The 14,279-nt window shown below is 30.8% G+C and overlaps 1 long non-coding RNA gene across 1 annotated transcript in view; it reads right to left on the bottom strand.

The window, feature by feature from the left end:
• Positions 1-2,591: 2,591 nt before the first annotated feature.
• Positions 2,592-14,279, bottom strand: part of LOC128997246 (uncharacterized) — a 36,110-nt gene continuing 24,422 nt past the window's right edge. Inside the window, exon 3 of the long non-coding RNA XR_008491111.1 lies at positions 2,592-2,628. This is a non-coding gene — a long non-coding RNA (uncharacterized LOC128997246). The remainder of the gene's footprint in view (positions 2,629-14,279) is intronic.

Below are 14,279 nucleotides of genomic sequence, written 5' to 3'. Positions count from 1 at the left end.
TAATATTCGTATGAGCTTTTCTATCTCATAATTGTAATTAATACAAGTCGTGTTTGAAATATCACAAACATGACCAAGATTAAAAATCTATATTATCGTAGTTCTTGGGCCAAGTTTGTTATACCGGCGTGGTTTGTTGCAATGTTAAATGTAGGTATAACGTGATTAGGAAATACTTCATCAGGTACGCTTAGGCATACTTTCCTTGGATATTTAAAACATACGCTACAACAACAAGGTTTGAATTAGTCACTAGTTTTGACAATATATATCAGTCCGAAAATAAATATAGTTTTAAACATAATAATAATTGACAGAAAGCTGTTCTAGTAGTAGAAGATGGGGGGGGGGCGAGCTGGTCTAGTGATATTGCTCGGGGTTTTGAAGACCAAAGTCAAAGGATCAAATCCCCCAACCAAAAGTGGATTGTATCTATGTAATATACCGCAACCCTCTAGTTTTAGCCTGAAGTAGTTTTTAAAACAGTTCTAGGCTACATCCTAGCGTCCATGGATGTTATGGTGGAACATAAAAAATATGGTAAAGGTTGAGACTTTAGTTCATGAAATTCCGGGTTAAGATCCACAGCTTTAAGGAGTGTCATATTGCCATAAACCTCAAGTCTACCTTAAGTATACAATACGTTTCCGAACTCGGGCTTAGCGTGCATGGATGTAGGAACGAAACATTAAGAATAAAAATATCTATATGATAGTTCATAAAATACAGATTTCATACACTGATAATGGAATAATTAAACGTAAAACATTTATCACCAAACAAAATTATATACACAATACATTGGAACAATTAAAAGTCAATACGTATCTCTATGAGCGGTTTTATAAATGAAAATAGTATTTACTCAGATAACACACAAGGGACTAATTTAAGACTAATTAAAGCCAACATAATGTACATGTACCAAGTTTACCGGAAGGTACAAACAACCAAGCATTCGTCGTTGTTGTGTGACTGATCTCGCAATCCGCAAACATGTCACAGAAAATATACATTGGGTGGCTGAATCATAATGAATACCAAAACGTTTTGTTAGTAACACATAAACAGTTTGTAGAACTATACAAAGGTATTTAATAATTTAAAATATTTGATATCGTATAACCGCATCTGGACGAATTTATAATAGTAATCCACCATATTACATTTTATTTTCCGTATTTTTTTACAAATATTTTAACCTAAATGCTTACGGTGCCGTTAAATGTGTAGAATTCTAAACCAAATAGATTGAAAAAATAAATTCTTAATCGGATCCCATCTTTGATATTTTAAGATATGTATACCAAAAGAACATATGGTATTTCAATTTCACAAAAATAATTTAAATTTATAACAGTCAAAATACTTGTCGTATATTTACTGGATATTCAATCAATTTTAACAATTCTGCTTACATTTATTTGTAAGCTATGTACTTACAATCAGTAACTCACAATCAGCTTGTACACAATAGTGTGCAGCTCATTTGTGCATTGGAATAACAGCTCAGATTTACATGAAACCATTTACCCCTTGTATTTTGCTAAGAGGGTTCCAAGTTCATACAAAAGAAAGTCCAGACGAGTCTTTTGTCTGCCATCGACCAAGACATACAACAAAGGGTCGCATCTAACACCACGTCTTTTGTTACATTCCTTATGTTCTCGATGGCATTTTTTTTAGCTTACTAGCAAGAACAGATTTTTTTATATAAAACTGTTCAATAATTATACGAGTATAATAACTCGACTATAGTCTAACTATTGATTGCGTAGTGCAGTTTTAGGTTGCATAATTTTACAGCCTCATAGTATTTAGTTTAGAAAATAAAAAAACCAAATATAAAATCTATTTCAACTAGTGGGAGTTTTTAGTTTCCTATTTTGGAAACCAAAAGTAAAGCACATAGTTTTTAAATGATGGTTAAAAATAGATTTGCTAAATATTTTTAAAATGTAACTTTATTCATCTTAATTTTATAACTGCGAGGATTTTTAATACACCAGTCAAAGGAGAAATTTTGTTTAAAACCCCTGCGTACAGGAAGCTTTAAAGGGGTTCATCAAACTGTCTATGTTATCAGTATATCTCGAGAGAAGCAGGGGTAGAGCTAATTTGCAACCGCATACAAATAGGAAGTGAATATTACATTTACCGATTAAATAACTATTTAGACAAAAACACACTCATACCCTAGCGTTTTCCTTCTTTTAGTGAATTAAATGTGTGTTAAATGTATGTGTTGCGTGTGCAAACAATCAACGAAGTTATTTACGTATATCTAAAGTTTACTTCTGGACTTAAGTGTTTGATGCAGCCCACTGAAACATACAGAACTTTCAATGTTAAAATTTTGAACTGATGACTGGAAAAAAATCTATCTTAACTTTACTATAGCTACTTAAACAAATATTTTGTCTGTTTTAGAAGGAAACATATAAACGTACTTAAGATTTGAAATAATCAACACTTTTCAAAAACATAAATGCTTGTACTAAATACAGTTATAATATAACATAAACCGATACATCGTAGCACTGTGTAAATAATAGCAACCACTTTGTAATCAATTATAACTTACCTAGATCTCCAGTCGACTGAGCTCGAAATCACCACGTCATAGTTCTGAAACAAAAAACATTCCATTCAAGTTCATTCGAAAATATATAATCAAAGAGCTTCCGTAGTGTTTACAATTTGTGGCGGACAAGGCTAAAACAACCAAACAACATCAGCCAGGGAGACAACCAACAAACATCGGGTTGTTTGCCAATCAACCGCCATGTTTGACCATTGTGAACGTGTTTTCGTAGAGAGGATCTAGTCCCTACAACCGACATTTGGGTCAGGTCAAACACGTGAACGTTAGTATGTACAAAATACACCGACGTCGTTTATTCTACATGTATTGTAATTATGAAGGGGGAGCGAGCTAGTGTAGTGGTTAGAGCGCGGGTTTCGGGGTCCCGGGTTCAAATCCCGCCAAGTTACAATTTTTTTGTCCTAAGACGCTAGGCACGAGCCCGGAATTGTTTTTCACGTTACTTTAGGCTAGACCTAGGGGTTACGGCAATATCACTTGGATAAATACCATTAATGATTTGGCGGGGTTTGAACCCGGGACCCCAGGAACCGGAGTCCCGCGCTGTAACCACTAGACCAGCTTGTTCCCCAAGTCAAGCCAAGTCACCAATGTGTTTTATCTAAGTGATAATGCCGCAACCCCTAGATCTATATAGCCTGAAGTAATGTGAAAAACAATCCCAGGTGCCTATCATCCTAGCTAAAAAAAAAATACGTTATACTTCACTAAGCTACGTTGAAAAGGTATTTTTTTTTTAATTTACATCATTGTCAGTTTAAATTCTACCAGCTTAGTAGCCTATTAAAACAATGAATGTTATGCCATCATTGGATGGGATTACAGCATAATGCTTGTGTTTATTTGTGAAATCAACAGAAACATTCTGATTAGTTTGGAAGCTCAGTTTCACATAATGAGATTATAGAACTGTTTAAGCTTTTGTGTTCAATGAATATAATCTACTTGATGGAAATAATTAACTTTTTTTATGTTTTGGTTTAGAATATTCTATAAAATATATTTAATTCTTAAACATAAAGTACGTTTGCATAATTGTTTTGTATGCCAAGCTAATTATAAAACTAAATAAGAATGTAACTTGCAAGTTTGCTTAAAATTAATAAATAATTGGTACAGTTGGCACTTAAAACAAATTATTATGCCATTAAAATATTCGTACATATAATTGTGTATTACTTCAAACTAAATTATATATACTGCACACAAACAGAATAACATACTTTATTGTTAACATTAATATAAACCTTTTACCCTTGATTATTTTAAACCTTTATTTATGAGCTGATTAGTACAAATGAGCCACGATCGATTAGCCACTTTAAGGTCAAAGGGGACGAGTAACTTTTTTCAAACTTCACATGCCTATTTCACATGCATAAAATTGAAACCTTAATGTTTACACCTTTAAGGGGTAGTGTCTAGCTGGGGTCCGTTGGTTCTAAGATGCATATGCTTTTTTAACAGTAAAACCATTATGAGGTATTTAGTAATTAGAAATGAACCAATAATTTACTTATCTTTTCTTAAAATTCACCTAGAGTTGGTTCTAAATTGTATTTTTATTTTCATACATTTTTATCCTATTGTGACTAAACGTAAGCTTTGTGAGATAAAATTAGTAAGATTTAAATATCTCGAGGTATTCAAATCAGCAATTTTTTTAGGTTTGGAAAATTTAAATATTTTATTTTACTAATCATACACTATTGAGATATGGTTTTATTTAGCTCTATAGGTTATATATTATATATTTAATATTTTAAAACTTCAAAGCTTTTTGAATCGTGCATACAAATTTCACTATAGACTGTCTCAGAATTCCGTAATAGAGCTAAATAAGTCAATAATAATAATAATAAGTTAATAAGAATTTTATTGGGCCAGACTAACAACAACTTGCATTAGCCAAGTCAATACAAGAAAAAATAAATCTAGTACATCTTAATTGAAAAAGATTTCTTACTATAAATAACTATATAACTAAATAAAATAAACATGTGCACATGACATTGTGAATGACCACTAAAGACTGAATTATTAGATTATTTTTGGGTCTAAATACATAATAACTTTAAAATAAGAACCGAATAAGAACGAATAAACGCTTCATTAAAACTAACAGCATAATGGCACGTCATTGAAATTCATTTGGTTGCAACAATTCGCTATTCAGAGATTCTGCAGTTCATCAGAATTCTTCCTTAAAGTGTAAACGTACTAATTAATGATTACGAAATATGGCTTAAAACTATAATATAACTAAACATAGATTCATCATGTAAATTCTAAACGTTTTAGTAAAATAATTCTGTTTCATATGCAAATGAGGGTGGCGTGATGAAAACAGGTAAATCTTAAGTGTATTCTACCGCAGCAGCTTAATCTTTTGCAAATAGTTATTTACATTATTCATGAAATAAAGTTACATGATGCTTATTTATACAACGTATTTACACAATCACATTCAATGACAAATTATGTATTTACGTATTAAATAGTACTTGGGGACCGATCGTTGCAATTTTTTACACCTTTCAACCACACACTTAACACTTGAAACATTTGTTCATGCCAAATCAGGTTTTACTAGTGTAAAAACGGTTTCTGCTAAATTTTCCTTTGCGTGTTACAGTTACTGTATCTGTGTAATCTGCAAACTGCAACATAACGACAACACCTTATTGTATGATACGTTTACATTAGCTAGCGTAGGTACGTCTTAATTGGAAGTTATGATAATACAGAACTAAGAGTAATGCCTTTGGAAATTTACTCAAAAGGCTTATCATAATAAACATATTTATTTAATCATGATCACCATTACAGTATGGTCCACGAGAGTCTGCAGTTGAGGGAGGAGCCTTTTTACCACGTGACTTTAAATGAACCAATGAGGACCGTGCGTTGTTGCCAAATTTTAATAACACCAGCTGATTTGAAAATATTGTTTTCTGTTTTTTAATTAGTGTCAAAAATTAGTAAACGGGTGATGTTGCCACGTCGCGCTAGTCCAGTGCTGATAACTGCAGACTCTCGTGGTCCCTAGTGTATAAATATTGATCACCGGGTTACTTATTTCGTTGAAATGGTACAAATTGTTTTAGTACTATCTTACATATATTATCAAAAAATTATTGTAATAACCAAATTAATCTCAATCACTTAAAAGAACGCAAGTGACTACTGCATAGCTCACTTGGTCAAGGCAAAACCACGGCTAACAAGTACAAAACATCGTTACATAATATTATACAGTATGTAAATTAAGTATTGAAACAAATCTATATTTTTAAAACCGAAATAGATAGAAATATTCTGATTGTGGCAATAATTGTTAACAGAAGTTCCGCAATTTTTTACATAAAAATATTCGTTTACCCCCCTAACAGGTCAGGAGGTAGGGGGTGACTTATTTTTTTCAAATAGCATACTCTATTAAGTGACCCCTCATTTTGAAGGGTTTGTCAAAAGAAACACAATGACGCAAATCCGAGGTGAATATCTCACCTCTAGCCAAAATGGTGGATATTCCGAAATGGGTGTTTTTTTACAAAAATAAAATTTTGTAATACGCGCCATTTAGGCTAGGGGTCAAATATCAACCTCGGAATCGCGTCATTGTTTTTCTTTTAACAAAACCTTCAAAATTAGGGGTCACTCAATAGGGGTTGTTATTGAAAAAAGGGCCCCCCACCCCCTACTCTGTTAATGTGGTTGAAACAAATTTGTTGATGTAAAAAATTGCGGAACCTATGTTAACAATCAATTCCACTAACAGAATATTTCTATCTATTTCGGTTGTAAAAATACAGATTTCTTTCTATTATTTGTGAAATTGGTGCTTTTTCATATACAGTAAATAACATATTTGAATGCCTGCCATTTTGGCTAGGGGTGAAATATTCACCTTGGATTTGCGTCATTGTGTTTCTTTTGACAAACCCTACAAAATGAGGGTTCACTCAATAGGGGTTGCTATTTGACAAAAATGAGTCACCCTCTACCCCCTTAGGGGGGTAAAAAAATATTTTTGATGTGAAAAATTGCGGAACATTTGTTAACAATCAACGCCACAAACAGAATATTTCGATCTATTTCGGTTTTAAAAATACAGATTTGTTTCAATACTTAATTTACACACTGTATAAAAAAATTTACTTCTGTTTTATACATATAATTTCAAAATATTTTCATAAGTTGGCATCATTGTGCTTATAATTTCAATATTCAACACACATTATATACATTACAGTGATTAAAACTATACACAAAAATAATTAAATATAGACTGTCAGTTGTGCAATTCTAATAGTCAATGTACAAACCTACGTAGAATAATTTTAATATAATGTATACCTATCGATAAAGATGTTGCATTATGTAATAACTCAAACTTATCGTCAAATCGATGGGAAATGATAACTTATGATGATAAAAATATACATCAATTCAATCAGTAGCCACTGATCATGGCTCCATTTAAACAGTAGCCACTGTAGTGTATAACCATTCAACTACAGTTGTGGTGTGCAGCGGAGTTTGGTCCACAACAGTGAATACTCAGTCAGGCGTGTAACTCACTTAGGCGTACTTGCAGCTTGGAACACTGTTTTCTATTTTTTCGCAGGCTAGGAACAAAACTGGATTTTTCAGGATGTTGCTTTAAAACTGTAATTTAAATTTACCAAAATTTCTTAGTGAAACTATTATTGTCCTAAATTAAAGAAAGTTCTCTGTTAAAAAACTAAAGAATCCCTTACATTTTTTTAAAATACATTACGGTATACACCTTGTTTATAAATTAATGAATATTGTACATTTTAATAATACTTTTAATTAATTTAAAATACCGTTTATATTAAATATGCATCTATTATATTTAATAATCTAATTGTATCTCTGCAAATATAACTAAATTTAAAAAAAAAGTTTGGTATTTTTAATATTACTATTTGGCTATTTTCAAAATAAATCGAAACGTTTGACGTAAATTTTGTGTGGTTTAATCAAAGTTTCCTGATGAAGCGACAAAATAAGAATTAGAGAGCCCTAATGATCACTGTTTATTTTTTTATGAAAATATTAGTTTACAAGGGGATTCTAATTTATAGAGGTTGTTAAAACCCAAAATTAAAAAGTATATAGTTTAATGTAATGAATCGCATTTGTACTTAAACTATTTTGTACTCAAATCCTTTAGGAAGAATGTGAAAAATAAGTAATAACTGTGAAGATTTATTTGAAATTGTATTTATATTGTCATTTCTTAAACAACAAATTTTTACTAGGCCTATCAATATTTTTTTTATTGAGTCTTAATAGTGTTTATTTAAATATTTAAGATTATTTAACTGTGTACCTTTAAGCATATACTTCTATCTAATTATATTTGCCTCACTGAAACTAATTTGTCACACGAATAGAAGTTGCTTCTAGTAATAAAGCTGTAAACAAGGCTTTCCACTTCTACCTCAGAAATAACCTGAGATACTATAAAAAGTTTTCCAAACATGAATTTTCCATTTAAAGTTTACAACTCCAGACAAATTAAAGCTATATATCCAGTTTGTCCGTGTTGTATCCAATCTTAACACATTTGTTACTGAAACGAATTAACGATTTAGAGAACATATTTTACCTTTACTCACTGTAGAAAATACGCACAAAAATATCTTTCTCAATATTTATTTAGTTCACACATTTATTTTACGCAAGTTATCTAACTGCTGATGTGTTGATCGTTGTACAAACTACGCGTATTAATTAATAATAAGTAAAAAAATTAATAATAATTTTTTTGACATATTTTTGACATCTTAGTTTCACAACAGGTTTGTTCTGAACAATAATAAAAGTAGATTCAGAACCAATGGCTTTCACACCTGTTGATATTAGTATAACCTATAAACCGTGGTTTTGTTCTGCAGGGAATGATAATCGTTGCTAAAATTACTAGCGAGGATCAAAAATAGTAAACCAAGGTACAGTCACGAGGTATATCAATTATCTGTTGCAAATATTTGCATATATCCAATTATTAATTACTTAAAGTGGATCAATTCATACATTCAAGAAACAGATTTAATTAATGATTCATGTTTTATTTCAAATATATTACAATTGTTGATGTAATTTTGTACTTTCAGGTTTAAATATTAACGCGGTACAAAACATTTTAACTTATAATCATTTAATTGTAACATGTTTTAAAAACTGAGAAGAAATGTGAGAAAGTATTTTCATCTCTAAAGCCGGCTCCGTTGCAAGTACAATAAGTTCTTTGTTCTTCCAGTCAATGAGTCCATTGTGTAGTCCCTTGAAGCGTGACGTACATCTGACAGTCCCTCCTAACGCGCGTATTTAGTCTTTTAGCTTTAATTCAGATAAAAGTTTTGTTTACGTTTACCTTTTTAACATGCATTTATTGAAGTGTATATAAATCCATCAAAGCAACCGCTAATCCTTATAATTTGTAAGGAAAATAAATATTTTGAGAACGAATACAGATATTTTCCAAGTTATTCAGAAATAAAGCTATAAAATAACAATTCAATATTAATGAGTTCATTTTCTGGATAACGAAGTAATATCTGTATAAGAAATATGTATTGTGCGTGTTTAGTATTCATTTTTGTGATCACTGCCTTTAGGTTTGGACACGGATAAAGTTTTGCTAAATCACGATTCAATATTTAATACTTGGACCAGTTTTATTTAAGTTTGGTTTAGTGTTACCTTATTACCACTTCTTTATCTTTTACCCAAAAGGGATTGATGGTGTCGGAAATGCAATATACACGAATACATTTAAAACAAACTGATACATACAAACATACATTAAAAAGTTTGGCATTCGGATATGCGATCAATCAACAAATTCGGGAAATGTGACATTAAAAAAGTCCTTTAGAGAATAGTTAGCTCTCCCTTCATCGTGAAAAATTAGCGCTTGAGAAAAGAAACTTGTTGGAGTTGGGTGGTGACTTATTGACAATTTTTAAAGCTGAATATGGTTTGAAAGTTTTTTCGCTGCCGTATCTAATAATATTTTTCGGTATATTTGGATTGTTAGTTAAAGTAAGAAAATCTGTTTATGGACATGTTCTAACTTGGACAGTCTATGTGGACGGGCAAAAGCAAGGTTAAAAAAGGCCGCCAACCTCTTTAAAGAAAAAAAAAATTAATGTGAATTTTAAAAATATGCATTATTTTAAATTATCATCAATCTTACTCGTTATATGATAAATGCAAGAGAATAAATTACTATTGAAAAATAAAACAACCAATATAAGTTTAGGTAATATTTTCTGTGTAAGATTAAACAATAAAGAATAAAACATACCTTATTTCACTAATATATTTAAAACACAGAAACTTAAATATTAAAGTACGCCAAATAGACAAATAAACAGTACTGAACCAGGGAAAAGCTAGAAATTAATTAGACACTTGTAAAACCATAGTGTTTAAAATAATGTTTAAGTCACGCACAAGTTAATATTTAAATTAACAAGTAAACTTTTGACAAATTTTATGAATGATCACATAACCGTGTAAGCCAACTTTCATTCCACATTTCTTGGTAAAACACTTTAAATTATTCATGAGCGATCTTATGAGGATTGGGTACATTTCATGTAACAATTCTCCCGCATTAATTTGCCTGTTAAAAACTTCTTTATCATACGTAACTTTAGAACATAATACAACATTGAATAATTTAGTGCCCTAAAATCAAACGTTAACTGATTTTAAGATACATATCGGAAACTAACCTACTTATATTTTAGGGGGTTATAGATCGGAACGTAACAAAAACTATACTTAAACATAACATATTATGGAGCTAAATTAATTAGGCCTTGGTAGTAATAGAGTCCTCGTACACAAAAAATGTGAAAAACGTTTTAAGCAGCTTATACAAGTTTAAATTATAAATACCCCCACCGCAGCAAACCTGCAGACTAAGCGAATTTCAACTTGTCTGATTATATTTCTACTAAAATATTTCCATAAATAAGACATAGGTTATTTATTCCCTATTTAAATAACATTCGATTTAACGAGTGCTTAGGTTTGCTGCTACGGGGAAGGACCATACGTCAATAGTATAGGATGAAATAAATAAATTTGCATAATGTTATCAATATATATCCATAAACAAGTAAAGTACAACAATTTTCATTTTCTCCATAAGAATAACATGGGAATTTTAAATTACACTATTTTTGAATTTTCTCCGTGACAGTTAGGAATACAACAGCGCTTCAATATACTAAATTATTTTAAGCTCTACAAAACAGTTTAGAAGGAATTTGCAAATTTTTTTGTTTTTAGGGTTAAAAATGGGAAAACCCCATTTTTACCCCATAAAACCCCCCATAAACCCCTGTTCCCATGGCCCGATTATGCTGGATCGCAAACTCGTTCGAATAAAAGTAGGTTTACACGTTTGTACCAAATTTCATCAAAATCGGATCATTTTTGCTCGAGTTATCGCGCTAACGGACGCATATATATATATATATATATATATAAATATGTATATATATATATATGAATTTGAACGGATGGTGTTTTTGGCCTCAAGGGGCCTCAAAACAACAAAAAAATCGGTCTCGCGTCCAAGTCTTACCATGAGTTAGAATTATTTCCTTATATCCTATATGGGAAATTCGCTAAAATGAAGATTAATATAATGCCATATGAGGGTTAATTAATAACATCTTATACTATATTCTGGATAATAGATACATGATAATACTACACGATAATCATGCCATAACCAAGTTTGTAGTTTGCCTTTAGCAGTATTGCTTGGGCAGAGTTACAAGCATAAAATGTTTATACAACATACATGTTCATTGTTCATGCTATCCATCAGCATTGATTATGTAGCATCAAGGCATTGTTATTTGGCTACAAAGATAATTTAATTATTGCCAAATACATTTTTATCATTTTGTATACAATAAACACTTATTCTCTTAAAGCTGAACTTTTGTCCCAAACAAAATCTTTCCTATCCTCAACAGATTTAATTTTCCTGTAGAAATAGTAGTAGATGAACTCTTTTATTTTGATAAATGTTCCAAAGCTGACTTTTAAATACATTTTAAAACTATGATAAGGCATTTCTTTAGAGAAATACTAGAATTTTCAGTAACATTTTATTACTCAAAACCAGGAAGCATCGTGTAATTATTTGAATCGTTATTGAAAATATCGTTCACCCTAATCACACAATCGTGTCGTAATGAGTTCAGGGATTTGAGTGTGTTCAGGTAACAGATTTTTAGGTTTTAGTAGTAGCCAGGTGTACTTTGTGTAGAAATCAATTATTGATTTTAATGTATAAAACAATGTTGGATGTGAATAAAAGACAATATGATAATATAAACGGCGGCGTATTGATAATAAAATTCATTTCATTGAAGTTTAAAAGACTTTAAAAGTAATTTAGCCAATTACAAGCCTTCAGTGATAATATAAAAATGCTTCATATAGTTGTAACTAAATTCCGGAAACCTTTTTATCATAAGATTTAACTTCAGGATTTCTTTAACCGTCTGTTTATAACCACGTTTCAAGAGTAAAATACATCAGATGTATTTCAATTTTCTAGGGTTAAAATAACTGTATGTATAAATAAAATCAGGTATGTTCTATTGACATGCTTTAGATTCGACACACGTTGCTATGCAGTAGAATCTTGTTTAAGAACAGCCCAGTGAGTGGCTGTGAGTGTCCTGTAGGTCGGGCCAGGAATACAAATCAGCTGTTAGGTGACATTGGTCAACGGTAAATAAGTGGCTAAACAGCTGATCGTACGATCAATTCAAGTAAAATTGCTTTCAAAATTACATCAATATTAAAATTTATATTTTAAAAAAATAAACATTTTGTTACCAAACTTCATATATTTATAATTTAAATGTATTATAAGCATCAAAGGTCCATATAAGAGCTAACTTTGTCAGACTCATTGATAAGCATCAAAGTTTTTTCAGTAAACATTTGGGTCCATAATTTTTGAATGGTTGAACGTCATCTATTTTTTTTATAAATTCATCCGAATCTATTTAAACCCGACGTTTATTTCTAGTATGGTGGATAACACCCACCACTGAGCTAATTTAGAGGGAGTGGATCAACACCTTTTTACAAATCAGTATAAAAAAAACTTACATAATTTTCTTAAAGTTAACTTAGTCTGAAAGTTTGTTATATCAATGCTTAATTGCAGTAGATATTATGTATATCTGCACCCTGTAAACTCACTTAAAAAATAATTCGTTAAAGATTTTATTCAATGAATGACTCATTTAGGTTGGATATTACCATTTATATTTTATCTATCTAATTGCAACGGTTGTATGTTTGAAGTTCTTAAAAAAATAAAAACAGTATATAAAATCAGACAAGCACAAAAGGAGACTAATTAGGACCAATATACCGTAATGTTCATGTACGGCGTTTACCTGAGGCTACAAGCAGCCTAGCAGAAGCCATTGTTGTTGGAATATTTTCGAAAACATGTCACAGAAAACATACATTGTGTGCATTTTTTTTGTCGTTAACAAAGCCTAATGTGTGCGTTATATTAATATAAACGAACATAAAATGTTATTTAGTTTTACTTAAATAATTTAATTTTCGTGATCGGATCAGGTAAAATAATAATTAAGCTGTTATTGTTTTATCATTATTGATCACCTGTGACTAAAATATAGATCCATCCAGTTATGAGATAATTTTGCAACCTACTCATAAATCAAGAACCACCTCATTTTACCCTATCCCCACTGTTATTTGTATGACTAGTGTAATTGAAATGATGTATTGAAATATATTAAAATGTGTAAAATCCTGCAAACTTAAATAAAGTATGTAACAAACCATTTACACTGTATATTTTTGCTAAGATGGTTCCAAGTTCGTACAAATACAGTCCAGACGTGTCTTTTGTCTGCCATCGACCAAGATAAACAAAGGTTGCGTCTAACTCCATGTCTCTTGTAACATTCTTATATTCTTGATTGTATTTTCTTGGCTCAGTAGCAAGGCGGACATTTCCTTTTATTTAATTGTTTTATTATTATACATTTAGATTTCTCATGCTATGCCTGTGTATGGACGGATATGACAAAATCAGTCCTTTAAAGATAATAATGTAGTAATATAAACAGTGGCAGCTATAGAACATAAAATTATTTGAACATGTTTAGCCTCTTGATCAAATCTTTTACAAATAAAAAGATTAAATACCATTTTTGATTATTTTTTTTACACAACGATAGTTTGGAACCAGAAGGTTATTTTTTTCCCTTCTAATAAGAATAAAAATGTCAAATTACACTTGTACCAACACGAAAACACTACCGCAAATTTCGTCAAATTATAATTCTGTGCGCTGTCGCGTGGTGTAGCTAACAAAAGAATAGTCATTACTTAAAAAAATATTTAAAAAGTCTTTAGCAGACTGAAACATAAAAATATTACCGCTAACTTTACCAAAAACTGCTCAAAAGCTTACGTTGAACATAAACAACATGAGACCTAAGAATGACAATGCACCAGTGATTTTAGTGTACAAGAGCCTGCTAGGCTTAAAACATGACACTTTACTTTGGGTCTCATGTTAAACATATTACAACAACAACAACAGTTT

Source organism: Macrosteles quadrilineatus, unplaced genomic scaffold (assembly GCF_028750875.1).
Source record: "Macrosteles quadrilineatus isolate MER2022 unplaced genomic scaffold, UCM_ALF_1.0 Scaffold_6__1_contigs__length_79288215, whole genome shotgun sequence".
NCBI lineage: Eukaryota > Metazoa > Arthropoda > Insecta > Hemiptera > Cicadellidae > Macrosteles > Macrosteles quadrilineatus.
This window is presented reverse-complemented; position numbering and strand designations above follow the sequence as displayed.